The sequence below is a fragment of the Ambystoma mexicanum genome, chromosome 4p, assembly GCF_040938575.1.
Source record: "Ambystoma mexicanum isolate Mex_15411 chromosome 4p, UKY_AmexF1_1, whole genome shotgun sequence".
Lineage (NCBI taxonomy): Eukaryota > Metazoa > Chordata > Amphibia > Caudata > Ambystomatidae > Ambystoma > Ambystoma mexicanum.
The window spans coordinates 543,267,222-543,292,134 of record NC_090927.1 but is presented as its reverse complement, the minus strand read 5'-3'; the positions used below and the strand labels follow the sequence as shown (position 1 = coordinate 543,292,134).

Genomic DNA, 24,913 nt, shown 5'->3' with positions numbered 1-24,913 from the left:
CAGAGGTAAAACACATATCTTAGTAATCCTATTGTAGCTTAGTGGTTTACTGAATTAAGTATGTGAACACTATAGGAGTGGATTTATTCAACAATCCTAAGAGATTAGAATCCTGAACTGAACAGATGAGACATGAAGCTAAATCCCAGCAGATTTAACACGGATTCGCTCTGTTATATTAAAGCCATGAACCCGTAACCAGTAAGACAAGTTAATCATTCTCTGCCCTCTTTATCAGATTAAGATCTGGAAATGATGATTTAATGTACAGTCGTCTGTGGAATGCCGCCACAACAAAGTGATAATAAGCATGGATGCTTTTCTTCTGAACGTATTTGTAAAAGTGAACCTATTGGATAGTATTATACCTTGACCTAATATGCACACAAGGAAATATCCTGATAAATATGTGAAGTAAATCCCAAAAAACTGTATGTGCTTGTCATGGCCACTACTTGCTCTTCTTCATTGTGTCAATTATACATGTTGTTTCGATGAGCACAGAGCTGGAGGGCGGCATTACAGAAACTTTGCGCTAGTGCGGGAGCGATTAGCACGAGAGCATGAACTCCCCAGCACAGAAAACATTATTTCAATTGATTATTTTACCAAGGCAATGTTTGCACTGGCTCTAGCAATTTTCCCTGGTGTAAAATGCTTTGAAGTTCATGATTGGGTTTGATGTAAACTGATGGTACACTCACTGTTTTACCACCAAATGTGTTTACCGTTAATGCCACTCGATGTTAGCTTCCATTTTTGGAGTAGGTAGAAATGCGTGCCGATTTTTTGCAGATTCACCATGAGCGGTAGTACCGTGCACATCTGGTGAGTTTTGTGCTGGTGCTAAAACTTGTACATCTATTCACCACTGTCTGATTGCCTCCGATTGTGCAGAACGCCTAATTTGCTGGCAACAAGAAATGTACCCTATTATATTGAGCACATTGTTAATTCTCAAAGGAATGGAAAATATGGCGAAAAATCAAATCACAAACAACATCAACAATATCAAAATCCTCTGTTTTTCATGGAAGTAATACCTCATCACCACAGCCCCAACCGTGGCAGCTTCCAAGAGTTGTAAAGGCATTTTTAAAGCATCAAATATTATTTCAACCCATTGCTACGAAACCAAACTCAATCAAATGACAAAATGCAACACCATCAGCCCTTTATTTGGCACCAGATTGAATCCCCAAGCAAACTACCCTTGTGATGGCGCCCCTAGAGGACCCTCGCATGTGGAAACAAGACACAATCACCACACACGAAGTGATACGCCAGACACGAGGTTGTATTCCCAAAATCTAGGGTTTATTGCAAAGCAAATAGTCTCAGTTGGCCAACTGGGTCCCACGCCCCGCGACGTGTGTCTACCAGACCTCGGGGGACGCAAGAGAGCGATAATTGTACAACAGTTACATATATACAAAGCAAGCATCTTACAATCAGTAGTGACACCTCCAATACTGCCCCTAATACATTTCCTTTGAATTGGGCACGATGATTAACAATGGTGACGAGTATGACATCTTCAGACATTCATTTAGCAACAGTTTGCAATTTTGCGAACCTACAGACATAAGTCTTTGTTTAAAAGAACACAATGCTTCTGTTTGTACAAACAAACTGTGCGTAGGGGAGAGACACATTCCAGGCTTTGCTATCTCCTGGTTTCTATTTGTGTGCTGGCGGTCAACTTGCTCCCCAGAGCTCTACAGGGCTCAGGAAAGGGGGGCCACAAAGAAGAGCAAAGAAGAACATAAATCAAGTCATTTAATGTTCACTTCTAGCATTTCTACTGTGTTTCCGAGAATAGCTGGCACCTGCTGTATTGATTAGAATGCCCTGCTGCTTGATTTCCAAGGATATGTGAGGGAGGAGACCTGGCATTTGTGTCTGGGTTACTGCGTATGTTTCAACATGTCTCTCGCGGCCTTGTGTTATGCACCAGTGGAGCAGAATACTATTTCAGCGAAGCAGTTTTGACATGAAGCAAAAGGCAAACGTTAGAGAAAACAAAATGGTGATTTTAGTCACCTCAAAATGGCCGCATTTCAGTCAAGCTTATGGCTACATTTTTCTAATGCTAAACACAAAAGACGGTTGGTCTTCGGCCAACAAAGTACATCGCCTTCCGATCGAGGGGTGTCTGTTTTTTCTGGACTGACACTTGTGCCCCAACACCACCCTGCAACAGCACAAGGATTATCTCCTGGACCTCACTAACACCCTGGCTGCCATTATGGCCACTACCAATGTAGATACAATTCTTCCATTCACCATCATGAAATCCCTCAGTGAAGAAGAATTCACACCCATCTCAACATAGTCAACCCCTTACTTGGCCAATAAATCTCTTCAGTTGCTCTTAAAACATGCCACTTCCACCTACAGTTGAATGAATAAATTCATTGTTTATTCAAAGACTTTGCAACTGCTGATCAGTCCCTTGGAAGGCAATTGATAGAGCAGTCATCACGCAACTGCAAGAAAAAAAGATCTTCAGTCATATCTCCTTCATGACTGTCATCCTGACATCAGATCAACAATCGAGCATCAGTCAAAATCTTAATGACCTGCATGAATTCAGCCACTCATTTCCTCAGTTCAAATTCAGTGTAATGCACTGCAAACAGCTTTTACAATATACTACACGTTTGCTCCTCACACATATTCCCTAGACAGGCAATACATATAGCCTATGAAAGTATCAATCCTTCTCTTGAAAAAATAAATACTATATAATAACTACCACTGGTTCATGTTCATTTAAGAATAGCAATATAATAACTTCATCAGTGCTTAGTAATATACAGGTTTGAGTTAAGAGGTTCCTATAATCCTTTATTGTCTCCAGTAATTCTCAAAACCCCAATCATGTGGCCTTATTTGTTATGCTCAGTTTATTTCTACACATCCAGGTTCTGGCAAAAACGGATATTGCAAGCACATCTGAGGGGGATGTCATAGTCATTGCCAAATTAAGGTAATCTTGAACTCTTCAAATAACATCAGATAACAAAAAGGATTTAGACCATTTGAACCACACACAGCAATGCAGTTGACACATAGACAAGGAATTAATCATTGACACCTTGGAGATCCGCTTAAAACAAGAATGAACATCAAAGATCTCCAACTGCTGCCAGGCACTTATCTTAACCTTCACCTAGCGAGCTTGTCAACATGATTCTAGGTCCCCTGGTTTAGCGTAAAATCCACATATTGTCCAAGCTCTCTTTCCTCCTCGGGAGTCTCGGGAGGATAGCTCAGTGGCAACATGCTCGCCTTGGAAGCAAGACAACACGGAGCAACGCAGGTCCGAACTCCGGATCCTCGCTTAATAAACTCTGGGTATGAAGCACATTATAAATAATCTATCATATAATATCATATCATATATCATATCCTGCATATATAATATAAAGTAAACCTAGGATTACAGACCGTCTCACCAGCTATCTTTATTTCCACACACACCCGTGTGTTGGTCATCTTCTGGGTTTCACACCAAGGTGTCCCCTTCAACTTCATTAGCTACTATTTTACATGTCACACCAGATGATGGCCTCTTAGTTAAACCTAACACCTGAACCTTCTGTGTGTTTTGTGAATTGAAGATTCCAAAGAGAGCCACATTCATAACCATAATAATACAGTTTTAAGCTTTGTGTTTTTCACAATTTTAGAAACCTCAAGTTGTTCCCACTTGGAAATAGCAAAGAGTGATTCAAAGGTATAATTCCCGGTCTGCTCAGACACAGGGTCTATAATAGGAGAACACCCATGGTTTTGGCCTGGCGAGTCTTGGGATATGTCTATGCATTTCTTGCTGAATTTGTACCTTTCACCTGCATGATGTTTCAGTAAAGTATGTGGGGTGAAAAGACAGCCCCAGAGTGACAGAGATGGAGAGGCCATGTGAGGCCCTGTTGTGAGAGTGACGCTGGCCAAGGTGGAGTTCTATTGAAATATAAAAGCCAGTTCAAAACATTGGCTTCCAATATAAGGTCTAACGAAAATGGGCCTATTTCAACTTTAGCAAAATACAAAGGCACTAAATTGAAGGAGAGTGTGCCTTTGAACTGTATTCCGTGGAGGCAAAAAACAAAGAAACATGTAGTGAGGTAGCTGCTGACTTTGTGTAAACTGGGAAAAGGCAACTTTGACAGATGTAACACTGCAGCAGTGCACGCAGAAAGAAAGATACATTTGAAACACTGCCCGTTTGGAAGATAAAAAGGAGGAATGATGCTTAACATTTAAGAAATAAAGTCAAGTGACAGATTACATTTATCAAGAGTAAACAGACTTAGGGCCTGATTCATGGAATTTTTTGTACGGTTCAAATTGACTTTGCACTTCTGAAAGTGACTTTGCCCATGGAACTGAGAAAAGAGTATTTATGCAAGGCAAAGCCAAGTTCATTTTGTAGTGCAAAAATGACTTCACCCTGCCCAGCAGAAATACACTTTGCACAGTTCCATGAATCAGAGTTTGTGTCGGCAGTGCAATATCACTTTTTACAAGTGCAAAGTCACTTTGAACCGGGCAGAACATTCCATGAATCAGGCCCTTCATTTTTATCATATAAAATGAGAGCGTGTAAAGTGTAAGACCTATTTCGTTTTTGTAGAAGTGAACACTGGTTTCCAATGTTAGCTGTGGCCTATCTATGTACTTGAGATTAATGAGGAATCTACCTCCATTCTAATATAGAAGAAAAGAAAGATTGTATTTATGAAGAGCAGGCCTAGATGTTACACACATGATGTAATGTGAAATGCTATTCTTTTAGAATGATGTATGTAGTTTGTTTTTTCCCATTGAACAGGAAGGTCTGTGTCTCTGCAACTTTGACCTCAAGACCTTTGGCTGAGGACCTCTAGGAGAAGAAGGTCTAGTTTTCAGTTTAAATGCCAAGATATACAGAGAATGAGATCAGAATTGTGGGATTTGCAGATCAAACAGCCAGCAGAAATAACCTTTAAGTTCAGGTCTCTCCATTAACTGTGCATTAGCGTTGAAAAAACCCTTTGAAGCCCAGGAGCGGATGGCATGAGCACATGAGTAAGCCAGATGTCCTGATCAGGTCATAGAAGAGAAATGAAACCTAAGAATTGGTGGGAGCTATGTGAAATGGAGGGACCCATGTGATGCCTTCCCATTGATTAAAATTGAGCCACCTTTTTTTTTAATTAAAAGAGAATCATATGTCCCAGTGTGCTCACCCCGGACTCAGATTAAAGGGGATAAATGCCTGTCGGGACCATGTAAAAACACATTTTGTTTGATGGATACACCTTGAGTTAGGAGAAAAATTATGAGAAAAATTATGAATCCAGCATTCTCATAATTCTGAGGGAATAGAAAGTTGTTGTGATGATAGGTTATGGAAGTAAGGGTAGAATCAGGAAGGGACAGATTTGTGACTATTTTGGCTCAGGAGCAAATCGTGAAAAATGGTAGCTCTGCCCAGGAATGGCATACCGAAATTAAATGTATATTTTCTCACTCAAAAATGTATATGTGCCGGCAATTATCTGAAAAATTAGGGTAGCTCCCATGTTGTTAGATTTTCAGAACCCAAAAGTGTCAAACTATCTGTCATTTTGAAATAATGTATTTTTCCTCCTGCCTCAGCTTCCATAAGCCCTCCCAACTTCTGGTCCTATCAGCAGCCAGTGGGCATCTTGGTGGGAGGTGAAGGATGAGAGTTAGCCAATCCGTATCATGGAAATTATGATAAAATGTATGTGTCATCGGCCCTATATCTTGGCAATTTCCGATCTAAGAGGGGACTTGCAAGAAAACCATTAGGGAGAGAGACCAGGAGAGTTGCTAATCCATCGGGTCACCACCTTCCCAGGTGAACAAAGCTAAACCAAGTCCTACCTAGAAGGAGGGAGAAAAGAAGACCCAGGGACTTTGCTTGGAAACCTGGGAGCCCTATCTGTGAGAGGTCTGTGGCTGGAGAGACCTTCTTGGTGGATAGATGCTTGAGGTGTGAACTGCCTACCTGAAAGAGGGTCCTAGGATCTGGCGGGCCTCATGAGCAAAGTTCAGAGATCCACCATTCAAGTAGATACATCCCAAATCTATAAATTGTGTGTGGAGCTACCTGTCTTAACACCATTCCCTTAGTGGGTGAAAGGGTGGGGGAAAACTGGGTAGACCCCATTCATATATAACTAAAAGGTTAACTCAAGGAATTCTCTATAGAGGAAAACTATATCTAGTTACATTGAATCATGTTGGAATCTGTCTCTTTAACCCTTACCTTTGCGTTGGTGGGTGCTCTCCATTAGTGGGAGGGGGGTGAAAGCGTGTATACCCTTAGCAAAAGTAACTAAAAATAAAATTACATGAATTCCCATAGGGTCATTTATCACAGGGTGATGCTTTTGTCAAAATTCAAAATTGACAAAGGTTCATCCCAGTGCACTGTACATGACTCTAGTCTGTAATGCAATTGGCTAACACTGCTGTTCAATTGAATGTGATACTGTCCCCAAAACGACATTCCCAACAACTTGCATTCCCTTTGAACACAAATTGTGAAAAACAAATGTTCCCTTTCAGACCAACCTAGAATCCCAAAGCCTTGCATTTTCATTGTAGGAGTGGTGCAACATGAAAATCCCCATTTATTACCTTGCATCCCAAATCAGAATTCCAAAACATTGCATTTTACATAAATAAAAAGCCTAAAACGATTGTGTTCCCAGTCCCTGTCCCTTGCCATCAGATTGGAGAGGTCATATCTAATTGATGCCTGGAGTGTGCGGGTTGATGGGAGAAAGGAGTATTGTGCCAAACTAAGCAATCACTCTATGTTTTGTATTGTTCCTATTGGTTAATTTGCAAGACATCTGATGTAAATTGTGACTGCCAACTTCAATATTTTACCTGTGTCTTATAGCGACTTAAAGGCTTTGAAAACTATGTTGGTCAATTGTTGCAAGAAATTAGAATTTGGGCTATTGTGTAATGCCACCGCGTTGATGTTTTTGTGATTGCCTATGATTCTTTGCATATATACATTCTCACTATACCTTTGCCTGGTTCCTAGCTGATTGATGGCAGCAAGAGTATTTTGACGCAGGCTGCGATAGAAGTGGAGGCCTCACTAAAGTTGAATTTGTTTTGTTGTGGGCCACCTTTCTTGGAGGGGGAGAAGGAACTACCTGAGTTGAGAGTGACCGTATAATAAACCATGACAAGTAGTGCTATTGCTTATCGGCTCTGGACAACATTATGTGCCAAATAAAAGGCACTGCACCATAGTCATGCCAAGAGTCTGTTCATAGTGTGGCCCCTTATTGGATTCTCTCTTGTTGGAGTGGCCTCCTCTTTCCTCACTAACCGACAGCAGCCCAGACAAACAAATGAGCACCTCTAAATCCAGGCAGCATCCAGTGATTGGAAGAACAATCCAAGGATTCATCCTCCCTGTCCACTTCAATTTGTACATGTGCCCACTTGAAGGACTTCTCACCAGCCATCAAATCAAGTTTCAAAAGTATTCTGATATAAGTCACCTGTATCTGAAGGCACTCCCAATCAATGACATCCACAGCAAAACAGCGGCTCTGCCCTTTCTGAACTTTGAGTTTCAATGGTGAATCTAGAACTAAACCCAAAAAAAAGTTATTTGCTTCTTAACACAAATCCAGAACTGACTTTTAAGAGATTCAGAACCCCTAGGCTCCTTACACATAAATTCAATCAGATTGATAAGAGACAGGTATTTCGTTTTCCAGATTTATAGACAAAAGATACACAAGCATTTCTAGACTGTATCCATCTTTTAAAAGTCTTTCTTTAAAGAGTTTGCATTTTGAGTGTGCACTTCTGCTCAAATCGACCAATAACATATGAATACACATGGATATGTATATGTGTATGTTGTGGTAGGGGAGTAGTGGAGGGATGGGGTGTGGGGTAAGGAGGGACTAAGGGGGGAGGAAACCTCATTAAAAAATCAGCATGACCAGAAGGGCTTGACCGAAATAAAGTATTTTAAAACATGCAGAACCGTTCTAGACAGCCTAGTGCTGCTCACTTTACTACACAGAACAAAGCCCAAAATGCCTGAATCAAACAGCACATTCAGTTTTCAAACCATGGTCCTTTTACAACAATTGGTTATAACCTTATTCACACACGTGTCTGAGATGCCTCAATGGTTTTACTAAAGAGCTTATTGCATTCAGATGCCCAACTCATCAAAGGACTAAAGAACTACAATTGTATCTTTCCCTTCATTAGCAACCAAGCCTGTTTCACGTTCCAGGCCTGCTGCATAACCATTGAAGACATAACTATCAAATGTCCCCCTAACGGGTAAAACCTTTTGCCATCTCAGGGTGCTAATGCACCACGAGGAGTCACAACATACCCAGACTCAAAGTCATGAAACACAAAAACCAAAAGGCCAGGAAATAACCTATCACAAGACAGACATCAAGACATCATCCCGACTCGCATAAATCTATTAATCTCACGTTTTAGAAATGAACTGAAAGAAAAAGGTCTTCAAGAAACTACATAGCATCACGCATCACATAAGCTTCAAAATGGATTTCATCTATTCTTTTTCGATGAAGAAATCTGCATAAATGCAATGACTAGGATGAAAAAACACATCCAAACACTTGATGCGTGTGATTAGATAAGTGACTACTCTTAAATAATGTTCTGCAGTATGGAAGGGATCTCTAGGCAATGTAGATGTTCTAATTGTATTCGGCATGTTTCACCACAGTTGGTAGTGGCCAGAGAGTCCTTGCAGATAAACAAATAACAAACAAGTCCTGTAGTTGATGGGGCATATGATATACACAGACATTTCACCAGTTTTACCAGGACATGACCAACAGTATGTCACAAAAAACAAATTTTGCTCACACCTACAGCCTAAACTGCTGGATGTATTTTCACCAGATTTCCGTCTGAATGGGTTTTGTCATGTGGGGGCTAAGTTATATGACTTTTGTATGTACATACATTTTGAGACTTTTGAAAAAATAAAACATGGGCGGATTTCCAGCAAACTCATGTGAGAAAGATTGGCAAGGACCTTAAAGCAGGTGTCCAGACATTTGGTCGACTCAAAACTGGTCGAATGACATTTGGTCGATGCAATTTGGTCGAAAACCAAATGGTTGAATTTTTTTTTAATTATATATTTATTTTTCGGGTTTTCGTTTTTTAAAAAAAGGGGTTTTTTTAGGAAAAAAAGGGAGTTTGGGGGGGACCCCCCCCAAAAAAAAGGGGTGAAAATAAAAAAAAAAAATAAATTTGACATTTGGTTTTCGACCAAATTGGTTCGACCATTTGTCTGGTCGACCAATTTTTTTCGACCAAATGTCTGGTAACCCTTAAAGCATGGTTTTGCAAATGTGCCTGTGTTTATATTTTGAAAAGTGTCATAATGTAGGTACAAAAACTGTGATATACATTTGGTGACTGAGGTATAGCCTGTGGCCATTGGCAGTGGCCACATTACAACAACAAACAGGGTTAAAGTGGCCATGTCCACCTGGGACCGGCTATGTGGTAAAGTTATTCGAAAGTGGGATAGATTTGAAAGGGAACAAAATGTGATTATGGCAATATGGTCATAGGGTTCTGTCTTCGCTTTCTGCAAGCTGCCATGGAAAGGGAAGAAGGCCTCTGTACAGAGCCCCGCCTTCCCTTTCCACGGTGGCCATCTTGAAAAAGGATTTTCCTTTCTACAGAGGGACTCCGCAGGTGTCCCGGTGTAGGCAGAAAAATCCTTTCTTTTTTTAGCACCCACGAGATCCCGCTTTGGGAACCTGGGGTGCTAATGATCTTCATCCCCCATTGCAGGGGCTGGAGCGGGGGATAACGGTCCGGATCCCTAATTATCCGCCCTCGCTTCACTTTGGCCGATAACTTGGGCTGTCAGGCCACATTATTCCCCTTAGCATAACACAAAATGCTAATGGAAATTTTGAAACATCTTATTGAGTCTATGGCCCTCATTACGACCTTGTCGGAGATCCATGGTGCTATTTGCACCATGGTCCATGGCGCTAAGCTGCCAACTCCGCCATGGTGGTTGGCGGACTTACCGCCCCATTCCGACCTTGGCGGGGCGGTAAGTCCCCAATCCCCATTTACCCTTCCCCATTCCCATTTTTGCCCCATAGGGTATAATGGGAGTGGGGAAGGCGTTAATTACGCCACCGTAAATTACGGTGGCGTAATTAACAACAAGGTCCCTTAGCGCCATGGATTTTTCCGCCTGCAAAAAGCAGGCGTAAAAATCACCATGGCGCTACGGGAACTCGTAGTCAGGCGGAAAGGGGCGCCATGGTTTACGCCGGCGTAAACCCCTTTCCGCCAGGGTCGTAATGAGGGCCTATGTATTTTACTGAGAAATGTAAAGAAGAGGGAGGCCATACGTTTTGTTTTTTTAAGTTCCATTTTTTAACTGTGAAAGGTGGTTCCTAAAGAAACCTTCCTTTTGTTGTTGTTTGATGTATTTTTTTTTGCAGGAGAGGTTAGAACATAAGGTGGGGAGGGAAATGAGGGAAGAGGCACCAAGAACTAATATGGAGGGGCAGGTGGACAGGGGAAGATGTTGTACTCAGTGCATTTCACTTTGGTAGCTTTAGCCTTTGGGACATTCCTAACAGTGGTAAAGAACTGCCATACCCATGATTCTGTCTGGGTTCTAGATGTAGGCACTTCATCTACTTCATGTTCTTGGTCATCTTCATTGTCTTTGGAGGTACTGCACTTTTTTTGTTGTGTAGGTCCTCAGCTGGTGGTGGCCCTTGGGGAGGTTGGATGGCAATAGCTGATGCCATTTTTAAGATAAATAGCAGTTTTGCTAATATTCTTCCAAGTACGTGCTTTGTGCTAGATTGTTAATGGAGAATGAGTAAGTTTAGTTATAGGAGCTGTGCAAGGGTCCATTTTGAGCTTGAAAGTTCCCAGATCAGTAAAAAATGCAGTTCCAAACTGTCCTCGAAAGAACGGACCTGATCGCGAAGTGTGGACGCGTTTGCGCACATGTCATCATTTCACGTGTGAGTGCATGGACACATGGCACTGTCCGGAAGGTCCGCTATGATGTCAGATATTCGTGGACATCAACAAACGCAAAAACAGTGGAAAAAGTTGAAGAAAGTGTATCGTGGTATTAGACATGATGCAAGAAGGTGGGAAATGGCAGAGTTTTAAGGTGAAACTTTGTAAATTGGACAAAAATGTTGCTTTATTCGGGTAAGTATGTTATTAGTAAATTGTAGGAAAATAGCATGCACTGGTAAAAACCCATGAAATTCAATGAACAAACTTTGTTAAAGGGACGTTGTGGTTAAGTTGCACTAATAAAAACCTATGAAATTCAATGAAAACATTTTGTTAAAGGGATGTTATGGTTACAATAGAAGTGTAAAACCTCAGAAATCCAGCAGTTATGGTAAGCTAAGCAACCATAAATCACGCCACCACTGTGCACTGCTAAGACTAACACCCAGGACATCAAAGATGACATCACAAATGTCGTGTTTTCAGGAGCTCAATACTGCAATCAGTAGTGCTCCAGTTTTGGCGACTCCGGATTACCAAGCCTGTCTTTTCTTGCATAAAGATGGAAAGGTAATGACAGCACTCCTAAAACAGAAAACGTTGTTAGGTCACAAACCCATGGCATATTATATTGGGTTGTTAGACTGAGGCATACAGGGTCAGTTTCCATTCGAGCAAGCTCTAGTGGCAGCACAAAAGTCCTCAGCCATTGCTATGGGCTGCCCTTAGCAGTGTACGTGGAACATGCAGTTTTCGCAATTTAGGAAAAATCAAAACATTTTTGACTACTCAGAGAGTCGCATTGTATGAGGTTATTTTGTCAAATGCTTCCGTATGACTAGAGAGGTGTCAAGCAGTAAACCCAGCAACTTTTCTGGCTGATCCAGTACAGCCTGGTGATGATGTTCATAATTGTGTGACTTATGAGGGAGATGATGGAAAAATAGTGTTAAAAAGATGTTTTGGAGACAGGAGGACACTCCCTGCCTTGCCTCCCATTGGAAGTCGCACCAATAAGTGAACTATTCCGCAGTGACATGTGATGTGGCTGAGGGTGTATAATTCTCTGCTCTGCCAGACTGGAAGGCAGTACTAGCAGGGAGGACAGAGACATCAAGTGTGGCTAGAGCTTGACCAAGAAGTGTGAGTTCCTTCTGCACCTACTAGCAAGGATAAACTGACAAACTTCAAAGGGTGTAATTAAAGTATTTTTTTGTAAGCTGAGCCAGGAGGAAACAGTTGGCTGTGGGGGATGAAGCACGGCCCTCCCATATGAGACAGATCCTCCAATTTGACATTAAAAGATTGATTCATTTTAGTCATTTTTCCCAGCACCCAGAATAAGAAATAATTTCGTTTTATGTTATTTTTCCATTTGATTTCCAGGGGGTTCTGAAGTGACTATGTGCATGTTCCTAGGACTTTGTCAGCTGAAATGGCCAGTAAAGACTAATTTCTGGCTGATTTGAAAATGGCACAAATATGAAAATTGGCACAAATATGAAAATTGGCGGAAAGAGGGAAAATAAGATTATGAACATGCCTAATCATTTGCAGAGTTATAACTGTTATGCATTTCAAGGAAAGGACAAGAATGTGCCAAAGGGCCCGGCTACCCTGCACAGAGTTGGTGATTGGCTTGTCTAATTCCCTATGACCCACTGAAACTGCATACCTATTTCTTATGGCGGTGGCTAGTAGAAGTTTGAAGTTATGATACATAACTAAGTTTTGTTAAAAAGTGGACCTGGGAACAAAAAACTGTAATAAATGACAAACACACAGAAGATACCCTCTCCCCTTGAACCAATAAGGCCAGGGGGCGGAGGGAGGAATGGTGAATTGTCCTATCCCCGGATAGGAGTAATTCTAGAGTACCCCCCCTAGATTATAAAGTGAATGATGTCATTTGGGCTAAAGGGGGACTGTACTAGACAGTAGAGGAGACACACACACAGACAAAAGAATCCGGGAGACAGGATAAAGAGGATGGAGGGAAAGCTGAACCTTACCATTATGAACTGCGCAGAGATCAGACCCCTTGCCTAGCTGTCCAGAGTATCCTGAGATCCAGCTGGCTGTCCAGAATCCCATCAAGGAGAGTGCAGAGACCAGACCCCTTTCCTAGCTGTCTGGAGTATCCTTAGATCCAGCTGACTGTCCAGAATCCCATCCAGGAGAGTGCAGAGACCAGACCCCTTGCCTAGCTATCCAGAGAGTCCTGAGATCCAGCTGGCTGCACAGAATCCAAACCAAGGCTTACTTTGTAAGTAGCAAATTACCCCAGCCCTAAATTGCATAAACCTCTCATTTTGTAACATTACACCCAATATTTTCCCCCATTGAAACACCATTGACAATTCCATTTCAACTCCCAAATTGCCAGTATAATTCACCCACCTTCCCATAGTAGAATCTGTATTAGCCTGTGTATGATAGTGTATTCCCTGTGATAAATCTCTCAGTTGTCTGTATAAAATCCTTAGCATTACTTTGAAGTAAATCAATTAATTCCCCATTGAAATTCACAGTACACGTTGGTTAAAATTCGAAATTAACCTCCTTGTGCTTAGTGTCTTGCTTCAATATATAGTTATTAAATTATAGCCTCAACATAATTAGTCTCTGTGTAACTGGAAACCGAAATGGCCCGTGTATTGTGTGCATCACCCCACAAACTCCTAATTTGCAACTATCCCATTGAAAAACCCCAAGCCTTAGTCCCATTGAGAGCAATCCCTTTTGTTTAGAATCCTATCTGTTATGTGCCTCTGTCCTTGTCCTTGAAAACCTTGAAAACCTTAGTCCCATTGAGAGCAATCCCTTTTGTTTAGAATCCTATCTGTTATGTGCCTCTGTCCTTGTCCTTGAAAACCAATTTCCGATTTTCAAAGCTATACCCTTTCCTTAGCTATCTGTCATTGTAAATCCTGCATAAAATGAATTTCCATGTGCCGTTTGTATTTCCTTTTGCATTTACTTTCACCCCAAAATTGATTTTCCTACCTCATTTCCACATTGTTCTGTGTACTGATTAGTAGTCTCTAAGCTTCCCTATCTCCTCCAGTGTAGCAACATGAATTTCCTTTATTCTGTCCCACCGCAGTTGTGAGTAGCTGTGCGAGTAATAACCAAAATACAAATCTGCCGTTTTGCTCCAAAAACGGGTTTTCATTTTCTTTTCTGGCTTCCCATCTTGGGGTCGTGGGCTTTATTCCAAATCCGACTTTTCTCGCTCTATCCCTACTCCTTGACACTGCCTTCCATTCAAAGGGAATTAAGTTAGCTGATGTTTGGGAGTGAGTGTTGCAGGGGGGAGTGCTAAACCTTGATGCTATCACTTGTTTATTTTCCTGTTTTGCCATTAAAGATCCATGTAAATTGTGCTAGGATTTCTGAACCAATTGGTAGGAATCATTGCATTTGTGTTGCCACAACATTGGTGGCTGGTGTAAAATTTTTGATTTTTCTTTTTCATTAAACCATAAATTAATAAATATTTTATTAATACAGACCGGTCTGGTTCCTAGTCCATTGTGACACAGGATGTTTGTGAAGGTTGGTTGGAAGACAGGTTGGAGACCTACTCAAATAAAAGAACCTGTGGTTTATTAAAAATAAAAAGCATTTTTATTGTGCCCCACATTCATTGTCGGGGAGGGAGTCCCTGGCTGGAGTGTGTCATATTATAAAACTGTGACAGGATGCCTGTCCGTGGACCAAACAGGGAAATGGGTCCACAAAGCAGAGCCAGCTAGCACTCATTTTTTGGACCTACTTTTTGATAGTTTAAAAAAAAAACTGTTGGACAGATTTACACCAAATTTACAAAAGCACGGTTTTGGGACAAAGCTGCTGCTTCTGGTACAAATTTGGTGAAAATCCATCCAGCAGTTTGGGCTGTAAGCAAGAGCAACACTTTTTCCCATCATGCCTATGGAAAAAAAAAAACCTTTGCCCCCCCCTTGACGAAACCTCACCAAACTTCATCCCGCGGGAGCGAAGTTATAAGTCACCCAAAAAGTTCCCTATCTATGAGTTGAGCAACTTACCATACATACACGGCCTCTACCGCAGGCCGTGTAATACAGGGTTGCTGCCACTTACCCTGTAATAAGCTTCTCAATAAGCATATTCTCTTTTCAACCACTCCATCAAATGCCATGTATTGCAGCATTCTGCACTTGGTCACATCAACTGGCAGCTCCTTACATTGGGCCTCATTACATGGATGGCGGTGGACCAAGGTGCTATTAGGTAAAATACTGGCACCGCCTTGGTGGAAAGGGGAATTACCGCCCTATTCCAAGGTTGGTGGGGCGGTAATTCCCCCTTCCCCCATTGCCCTTCCCCATTCCCATTTTTGCCCCATAGGGCTCTATGGGAATGGGGAAGGCGCTAATTACGGTACCGCAAATTGTGATACCGTAATTAGCTCCATGGTCCCTTTGAGGGTTGGTTTTTAACGCCTGCAAAAAGCAGCGTTAAATTCCCCAACCCGCAAAGGGACCTCGTAGTAAGGTGGTAAGGGTTTGCCGGTACCGGTAAACCCTTACCGCCTACCGTGTAATGAGGCCCATTGACTGCCAACATATTTGACTTACACAAACCAAGCACTACAAATCTTTTCCATCTGCTTTTTCTTTCTTTTAAAAAACGTTACACACAGTGCTGCTGTAAATGAACATATACATTATTTTTTTTACTTTAAAAGAAATACTCCTAAAAAGAAACATTTTTAAGCGCACAGCATTGTCCATTTTTCATTCCAAATAGATGTCCTACTTTCCAACCTGCTCAGACATATGTGTGTACTACCAAAGTATCTATATACAACACTTCACCTTACATATAAAGTACTGATCTTTTCCAACCATTACTATAAGACACCAAACACTGCTCCAACTACAATCTGCTGTTGCATTACCACTAGGCCACAGTTGACATTTTCTTTAAAAATAGTATACCGCAAACACAGAACTTATCCAACTAACTAACCATACCAAGTGTTATCCTATTTTTACCTTCAAAAACAAACAAATACATATTTATAAACACTATATTCAATTGTATTACGATCAAATACTGTATACACTTCAATTAAATAATTCCACCATATTGCACATACTGTATACTGCCCCTACAGTACCTATAATTACTATACATGTATTACTATAAAGTGTGTGGCCACTAACCAGATTTTTGGGGGAAGCATGCCCCCAAGAATCTGGCCACAACCACCACATTGCAATGAAACCATGAAACAAGTTAGCACAATACATCTTCAAATAACAAGAATCACCCTGAACCTCCCCTCTCCCAAGGACGTCCGTGGACAGTAAATTTGACCGTGGACTTGGAAGCACCTGCACTGCTTTATTTCAACTATAAAAACTACTCGCTATCAACTTTTGTACACTCCCCCACCCTTTCCAGGCCCTATTTTGGCCACAAAATCACCCCAAATGTATTCTCTACAGCCTTTTTTCACCACATTGTCAGCGGACAATGGCGGTGGTCCCCGGATCCAATATGGTCACCATTTCAAAAATTATAATGCACCTCACGTTTTTGAACATCCAATCAGCGTGCGACTTTGATGTCTGCGGACAGCAAGCCACTCCCTTTTTTAAAAACTAAAGGACGGATTTACATCAAATTTGCAAAATCATGCTTTTGGGACCAAGTCGTCGATTCTTGGACAATTTGGTGAAAATCTGTGCAGTAGGTTGGGCTGAAGATGATATCAAAATTGATTTCCATTGTGTCTATGAGGATTTCAAACATTTTGGGACCCTCCCTATATCTTTGCGGCCCTGGACGAAACCGCACCAAACTTTGCAAAATGATTCTGAGGTGGGCATATACTTTCTTTGCAAGGTTTGGTGAGGATTCTTCCAACAGCGCAAAAGTTGAAAGCCGCCCAAAAAGTTCTCATTCTATGAGTTGAACAACTTGACCATAACTACATGGCCGCTACCATAGGCCCTGTAATATATATGTAAACATATATATTTCTTAAAACATTAATTCAGAACCACAGAACATAGATTCAAATTCAACAATATGGACAAGTTTGAGGCGCAGATAATCCCAGCAAAGACTGGCATTCATAACCTCGGCTACAAGAACGCCAATTGAAATTTAACAGCCCAAATCGCAGCTATAGCCGGGCCACACCTGGGCCCTTGATAGCCATGGCTAAAAATAAAAGTCAATGAACCCTATACCCACGTATATTTAGTTTGTCTAGTTTTATAACTTAGAGGTTAGTCCTGAAAAGGGCCATTTTGGTGAAGAGTGAAGGAGGGTTTTGTCATACGGTGTGGGCATAGTGGCGTTAACAAACCACATGCCTGATTGGGCTTTCCCATTAATGTGGTTATGGGTTATGGGTCATGTGTAGACACGTAAGCAGAGCGCATGATCTGATTAGTCGATGATCTAGGCACGAATGTGCGTAAACGTGTCAATGAAATTCGTTGTCGAATTGGTCAATTCCACACATGTGGATTTCATCATATGGCGTGGGTGAAGCCACGCTAACAAACCGCAGGGCATGTCATGATGCCTACCCCCGGAGCACCAGGCCAGGCCCAGCAACCCTGGGAGCAGGCATCATGCCCCCAGGTAAAAGCCCAGCGGCCCCTTATAGGGGCTCTTTGCACTCTGTCCTGGCGCTGTTGGCGCCAGGCTCATGTTGGACATCAGTCCTGGCGCCATAGGCGCCAGGCTCATAAAGGAAGGTGTTTTGTGCACTTACCTGATGCAGACCATGCTGCAAGATTCAGGCCTGGGAAGGATACTTACCTGGAACTACTTTGGGGGCTATTTAAGCCACGCCCAGACAGTAGCTCACGCTTCGCGTTGTTCTGCATCCAAGCAGCTGAACGTCACCGTGTCTGCTCCTGCATCTGGTCTCCAGCCACGCCCGCCTCGATCCTGGAACACCTGTAAGGAAAGAAGAGAAGAGAAAGGTGAAAACCAAGAATTTTACCAAACTTCTTACCTGCATCCGGAACCTCCACGCCAGCGTTCCTGAGAAAATACTTTCATTTAAAAGCACTGCGTTGCTCGCTGCAGCACCGCGCTTCACTCACCTGTCCTCGGGAGTTCTTCTGGCTCCACCGCGACTGTCTGCACCGGTCGCCACATCTCTGCCCTAGGGGAGAGAAGAAGAGACAAAAGGTGAGCAGAAGGAACATATGAGGAAAGCCTAATTTTCCGCCATAACACTTACCGGTCTTCTGTTGGTGGACCATTCCTCATTTCGGGTCGGCGCCGCTTCGTTGGAAGGTACCGCACCCCGGCCTCTATGGGGAAAGGACAAAAGACATTACTGGAGGAATATAAAGACATTAAGAGGGATCGCCCCCATCGCTAACTCACCTGAGTTTACCATCGGCAATTCAATCCCTCAACGCATCGCTTTCATTCTGCACCTGAAATAAAGGACAGATCATAGGTTAGGAAGGCAACAGAAAAGGAGGCTCAACACTTGAACTTTTGTAATCTTCATACTTACGGCGTTCCGCTCGGAAAAGTCAAGTGGATTTTGCCAGCGCCATTCTGAAAACCAGTGAAGTAACTGGACTAACACGCGCCCCTGCACCAGAAGCAGGATGGAGAGTTCATCCTTTCAAACCATAAGGTGAGCTTCAACCGAGGATTTCGGAGGAAGTTAGAGAAGAACGAAGAGGGGAAGGGGGGAGCAAGCACACTATTCTGCAGACTGTTAATCCCCTTTCTCATCTGCAGAAGGATATTCCTACGGGCCAGACAAGCAAGATTTGAGGGTCCTGTTCAGTCGGTGTTCCGAGTTCTGCGCATCACGCTCGAAGAGGCCACAGCAACCCAGACTAGACCAGCACCTCCGTGGGAGTCAGGTGAGCGTTACAGGGCATGACTGCGGCTTTCCGTCGACATGGTCATGGGTCATGTGTAGGCACGTAAGCGGAGCGCGAAATCTGATTGGTCAATTTGTTTGCCACGAATGCACATAACTGCGTCAATGAAACTCGTGGTGTGATTGGTCAATGCTGCACGTATGGATTTCATCATAGAGCGTGGGTATAGCCGCGTTAACAAAATGCTGTGCCGGATTGAGTATTCCCATTGATGCAGTTATGGTTCATGTGTAGGAGCATGAGTAGAGTGCAAAATATGACTGGTTGGCAGTGAAGGCACAAATGCGTGTAAACGTGTGTATGAACCTTGCTACCCGATTGGGAATCTTATTGACGTGGGTATGAGTTATGTGTAGTCACGTAAGCACATCATGCAATGTGATTGGTCAGAGGTTTTAGCGTGAATATGTCATTGCGCCTGAGCATAGCTGAACGTATTAAAGTTGCACTAAGATAGGCTTTTACGTGTAGCCGTGGCTATTTACCACACCCAAAGAAACATATCTTTTTATTTCTCATTGATTTTTGTCTCTTGGTGGGAGAACCACCTGCTCATGAGCCTCCAAGAACTTTTAAAGAGCAGTATCCTAATATTTCCATTCTTTTTTTGTTAACCTTTTTTGTTCCTATACCTTTGTCCATTGTCCATTCATTTGTAGTTTGTGATTTTATTTTTTATTTTAACTTGTTATTTTCCTTCTATTTAATTTTTTCTATTTTAAGTGGCATAGTCCTTTTGTGGTGTGCGTATTTATTGTTTTGTTTTTTCTTCCCTGGTCTCATGTTTAAGTATGTTTGGGACCAGCAGGGATGAAGAAGTGGTGTGGGTATGTTCTGTCTTACCTCCACGGAAGAAGCAGCCTGTTGCTGATAGCTGACAGTATTTTTGTAAGAGTAAGAAGGAGAATTATGAAGTGCAGTGTATTTTTTGTGAGAAGGTTTTGCAGAGTGGACCTTCCAATAAGCCATCACAAAGTTTGGGAACCTCGACTTTGATCTAGCACCTTGTCTGGGCCCTTAGGACAATGTGGAGGGACCCTAAAGGAAGGCTCATTTTTATCACAAGGTGAGAGCGCATGGTCCACAATCTACATGCCGGTATCTTCTTGCCAAAACACCTCTGCGCCACTGCCTTCCACTATTGCTTAGTTTTTTTCATCGACTCCCACCCAACCTCATTCCATCCTGTCTGCATACGATCTTCAGGACTGCAAGGTAACGTGTAAAGGATGTCACAACTGGATCATGGTGGCAAATACCACCTAGATGGTTGGAGAAATACCATTTGAGAACACCAGGCCAATTGCTGCTGCTAGGAATATATTTATTTGGCAATTTTGTTTACCCACTTTTTAAAGAAAATAAAAACACAAGAACATAAAATGCAAATAAAAATAAATGTTCCTGTTTTTACCCTTTGTTATATATGTGAATCCTAATGTTTGTCTCTTCTCAGTTCCTGCCTCTTTCTTCCTTCTCCCACAAAAATGTCCTTTTTAGGGCCAACTTTTAACTTATAAAAGTAAACAAAAAACACAGACTGTATCCATGGATCAATAATCCTTAATTAGTCCTTAAGTGGCAAGGACGAGTATGCACATCCTTTTTGGCTAGACTTGCATAATAGCCTTGCACTTAAGGGGTTTTAATACAGTGTGTGTTAAAAAAAAGTACATTTGTCCATTTATCGTATTATAGCAATGGCTATCCTTCATGGTAGCCATGGGTACAGCCTCCAGTCATTGCTGAGATTAACCGTGCCTGCATTTTAAGCAATTTCCTCCTTCATGGGAGCCGGGGGAACAATGAAAGTAATGACAGTAGCCACAGCTACAATCAATATCTATGGGCCCTGTGATCCTATTCCATAGCGTCTCTTGCAAACATGGCTATGAAATTTTGTTTTAAAAACATATGTTGATATATGTGTGGTCGGTAGTCCTGTAAAGTTGTATTTGAAGATATATTGAGTGTAGTGTTTGTGCAAAGTTACTGTTACACTTTAATCATCAATCATAAATGTAACTGTACAGATTTTTAAAAGTTAAATAATTATGCAAACAAATTTGTTTCTAAAATAATTAATTTGGTGGGAATGTGGTTGTGGGATTTGTGGAAAAGTGATACCCGCCATTCTGTATGGGCTTGAATTATTACCATTACCAAAGCCCACAGTAAGGGATAGCTTAGAGGGAGTCTTGTGGAAGAAGATATTGGGTGCAAAACAATCAATTTCACAACCCCTAATCCGTTATGAATTGTGACTCCAGTCTTGGAGCTCTATATTGAATAGAAATAGTTTGAATATTTTAATAAGACTTTAAACCTGGTAAGTAACTCTTTGTGAATATATCTATATCTGAACAAAATATAGTGTGAAAGTACTTCAAAAGTTATTCCAAAGTTTACGGAGGAATGTGAGATTATACTATCAGAACTGGATAGCAATATTTTAATTTTTTTTTAAAAATCCAGATATAATGAAAACATATGATTGATGTCAGCAGCTACAAAGATTATGTGATTATAAATTGCACTCAGAATACGTACAATTTGGGAGACCTCCTTATCAAATTCCAAAGTCCTTGGCTCGTTATTCTAACAAACTCTACTGGCATATATTCATGAGGCTTTAATATTATTCATTACGCACCTTTGAGAGGTGGGGACCTATTCAATGCCTAGACCGAAAGATAGCACCTAAACACTGTGAAACGTTGAAACATCTTCTGCATTGTTAGACCAAACAATCAGATAGACGATTGTGACTGAAAAGATTTGCACATAATCCTAGTATGGTGATTAGCGATAACATCTGGTCAAGATTAATTGAGGGGTCAAATGCATAATTGATTGTTGCACTCATTAGATTTCTTAAAATAATGTATAATATTTTAGATGCAGTTTGTGCATTAAATTGTAATGAACTGATGTTTCTTAGGAACAAAAAAAGGATTTGTATTTAAGCAAATTGTATAACTCAGGGATACGGGTGAATTAATTGTATAATTGTGTTCTTTTATGTGATATTATTTTTTTAAATTGTGAAAGATTTTTGGTAAACTATAACAGAATAATAAAAGAAATATTCCTCCAAACATAATGGGGCATGTTGTGAGGTATGCCATATAGCACATTGTGTGCCAAATAGTAAAAAAGAAAAAAAAAAGAAACGTGCACGGTCAACCTTTCTTTGCACACTTATCTGAACTTTCTAATAGTTTTTCCCTGCTTTTTTTTTCATCCCACAAGGAATTTCTTTCACAATTTTGGGGCATATCAGAGGAATTGGCTCCTTAGATTGGAAACTGATTTGGTTGATTAAGGGTGTGAAGAAACGGGAGCCTACACCTCCAACACACTAAAAAGAAAAAGAAAGGTAAAATGATAAAACGCATGATTTGTTGGAATTACTGTAAGAGAGAATGGGGACACAGGGAACATGTATGAAGTGCTGATATGAGTGGTCACTTTGGATGAAATACAAGTTGCCTGCATACCACAAACATTATGTGCTTCTGGGTCCCCTGCATGCAATTTTAAATGTTCACAGGGCGGTGTCCAACACTAAACTATTCCCATTTACTATTGAATTTTTTTTCTGGTTCTTGTTATGTTACTTGGCATTTATATAGTGCTCTATATATCATTGGTATGATCTCAAAGCACTGGTAGGTTGAACACCCTCAGGAACCGCAGTTCTGGTCAGTAGAGAGAGATAGTGTCATAGGGTGCATGGGTGCACCATTTATGTGTGCAGCTGATGTAATTGCCGGATGGTAGCTGCATATTAGCATTATGTGTGGTGCTGAAAATATCAGTGGATGTGTGCAATCTGGTGGGTGGACATCCAGACTGGGTTCTGGCTGTGTTAGGCCTGAAGGACGCTTACGAGAGCAACTAGGCCAGAAAGTGATGGGATAGTTGCATTTTATTAGGGTGATGAGGTGTTCATGGGGTAGTGTTCTTATGTGAACAGCTAGGTGGAATGTATCAGGGGTATAGCTGTGTTCTAGTTGTGTGATGGTATATATTAGAGAGTAGAGAGTTGGGATGATACAAGGGTTCATCTTTAAAACACCCGAGACCAGGCATGTGAACAGGATAGCGGAGAACACAGCGACACACGGACACACAGTCACAGGGGGCTGGGCTTACAGTAATAGGAGGGGGACATATGGATATACAACAACAGCATGGGGAACAAGAAATCAGGTTACACAGAGACACAGAAATAAATACTGAATGCAAATTAAGATTTGCATGCAGCATTTATGAATGGATTCCTGTGGAATCCACCTGGGCATGCCCAGGTTTAAAACCGAGGCGAACTCCATAGGAATCCCTTCATTTTATGCCAGATTTCAATGTCGCCGCAGTGGGCCCAACTATATTAGCTTCAGGCCCCGCTGTTAAGACAATTCTGGCTACGCGTCTGGTCAGCAGTGCAGAAGACGTATCTGCACTTCCTGCCCATTCTCCCTTTCCCTAGGGAAAAGCAGGAAATGGAGGTATAAAGCTTTACATGCTGTTTTTACTTGTCAATTTCCTTCTTTTAAAATGAGTCTCACCCTGTATAAGTGGAGGTTAAAGCCCTGCGTGGAAAGATCTGGAAGCATGGGTTGAAAATGCAGGGCGACTGAGGATTATAATTCTGGGATTTACAAAATGTGGACTCGGACAGCAAGATTTGGAACTCAAAAAACAAGAACGAGTTCAAACACAGTAACATTGGAATTGCTCAAACAACTGGAATGAACTAGGACAGCAACACGCAGCAGCATTTCAAACATTTGCTCAACATTACATTTTTAAAAGTAGTAACACGGAAGCTGAAATTCTGTCTATGTAACACATTCGGCGGGATTTCTGCTTAATTACTTGGTACAGGAAACTGCGATTCCCAAGTATGAGTTATCCGAAGCCAGAATGTTGTCATCTCTTTTAACGAGGTAGGTACACATGTGGACCTCTCGTGAGGCCCTGTAATATCATTGCATGTGGCATAACAGCAGCGTCTGCAACATCGTACTTACCTGCGTCTGGCTGTTTTAGGCGGCTGACTGTGTAAATCCATTTTCTTCCAACCACGCTTTTTCCAAAGTGTTTTTTGACAAGGGCTATATGCAAATGTAGAGTTCCTGTGAGTTATTTTATTAAACAAAGCATGGCAAGGTGATTTCAGTGGAATCTTTAGAGAATGTTCCTTAGTCATCGTCTCATGCATGTGCACTGCACAGACGCTATGTTATTTATTGTTCATAGCAATTACACACTTCCTGTATTCTGACCATGCGTAGCCTACACTATTGCTTTGTATTTTGTTCAATGAATTTTCCATAGTAAGATTTTGAATCCAAACAGACAATCCTTTATGCAAGTTGCAATGCAGCCTTGTGTATAATGTAACCAATACTATAAGGCAGGGGTCTGAAACCTTTGGATCTCCGCATGTTTTGCACTCCAACTCCCATCATCACCACCCAGCAAAGTCAATGGCAATGGATCATGGGAGTTGTAATCCAAAACATCTGAAGAGCAAAAGGTTGCAGACCCATGCTCTAAAAGCTAAGCTCAGACAATTCAGAGTGATGATCAGATTCACATGTAGCCTAAAGGCCACTGGAAGGTCCAACCTGTGTGTGCTTGGTGCGTGTGCGGCTGCGTGATAGCAAGGAGGTAGGGAACTAGGGTAAGTGAAGAAGCATCAGTGATAAAGTAGAAATACTTAATGAGTACTATGCAAAGACATTCACCATTCATCTTGTGATGTGCAAGTGTCTCTCACCATGAAAACCTATGAAACGTCCATGGGAACATGCGGCCAAATTGATTCATACATACATTCCAACTAGGGTACAATTAACAAGAGTCATTGATAACGACCACCAGCACTGTTTTCCAGTGGAAGATTATAACTATGAGAGAATCCA

General features: G+C 41.6%; 1 protein-coding gene across 2 annotated transcripts in view; it reads right to left on the bottom strand.

Moving 5' to 3' along the window:
* Nucleotides 1-24,913, bottom strand: part of DLGAP2 (DLG associated protein 2) — a 2,662,056-nt gene that overhangs the window by 2,182,616 nt on the left and 454,527 nt on the right. The window contains exon 1 of one of the 2 annotated variants that reach the window (XM_069606087.1): nucleotides 7,548-7,632. The exons of the other annotated variant lie outside the window; for it this stretch is intronic. The gene's annotated coding sequence lies outside the window, so the exon portion shown is untranslated. Of the gene's footprint in view, nucleotides 1-7,547; nucleotides 7,633-24,913 lie in introns of those variants that run through there. 2 annotated transcript variants of the gene reach the window in all.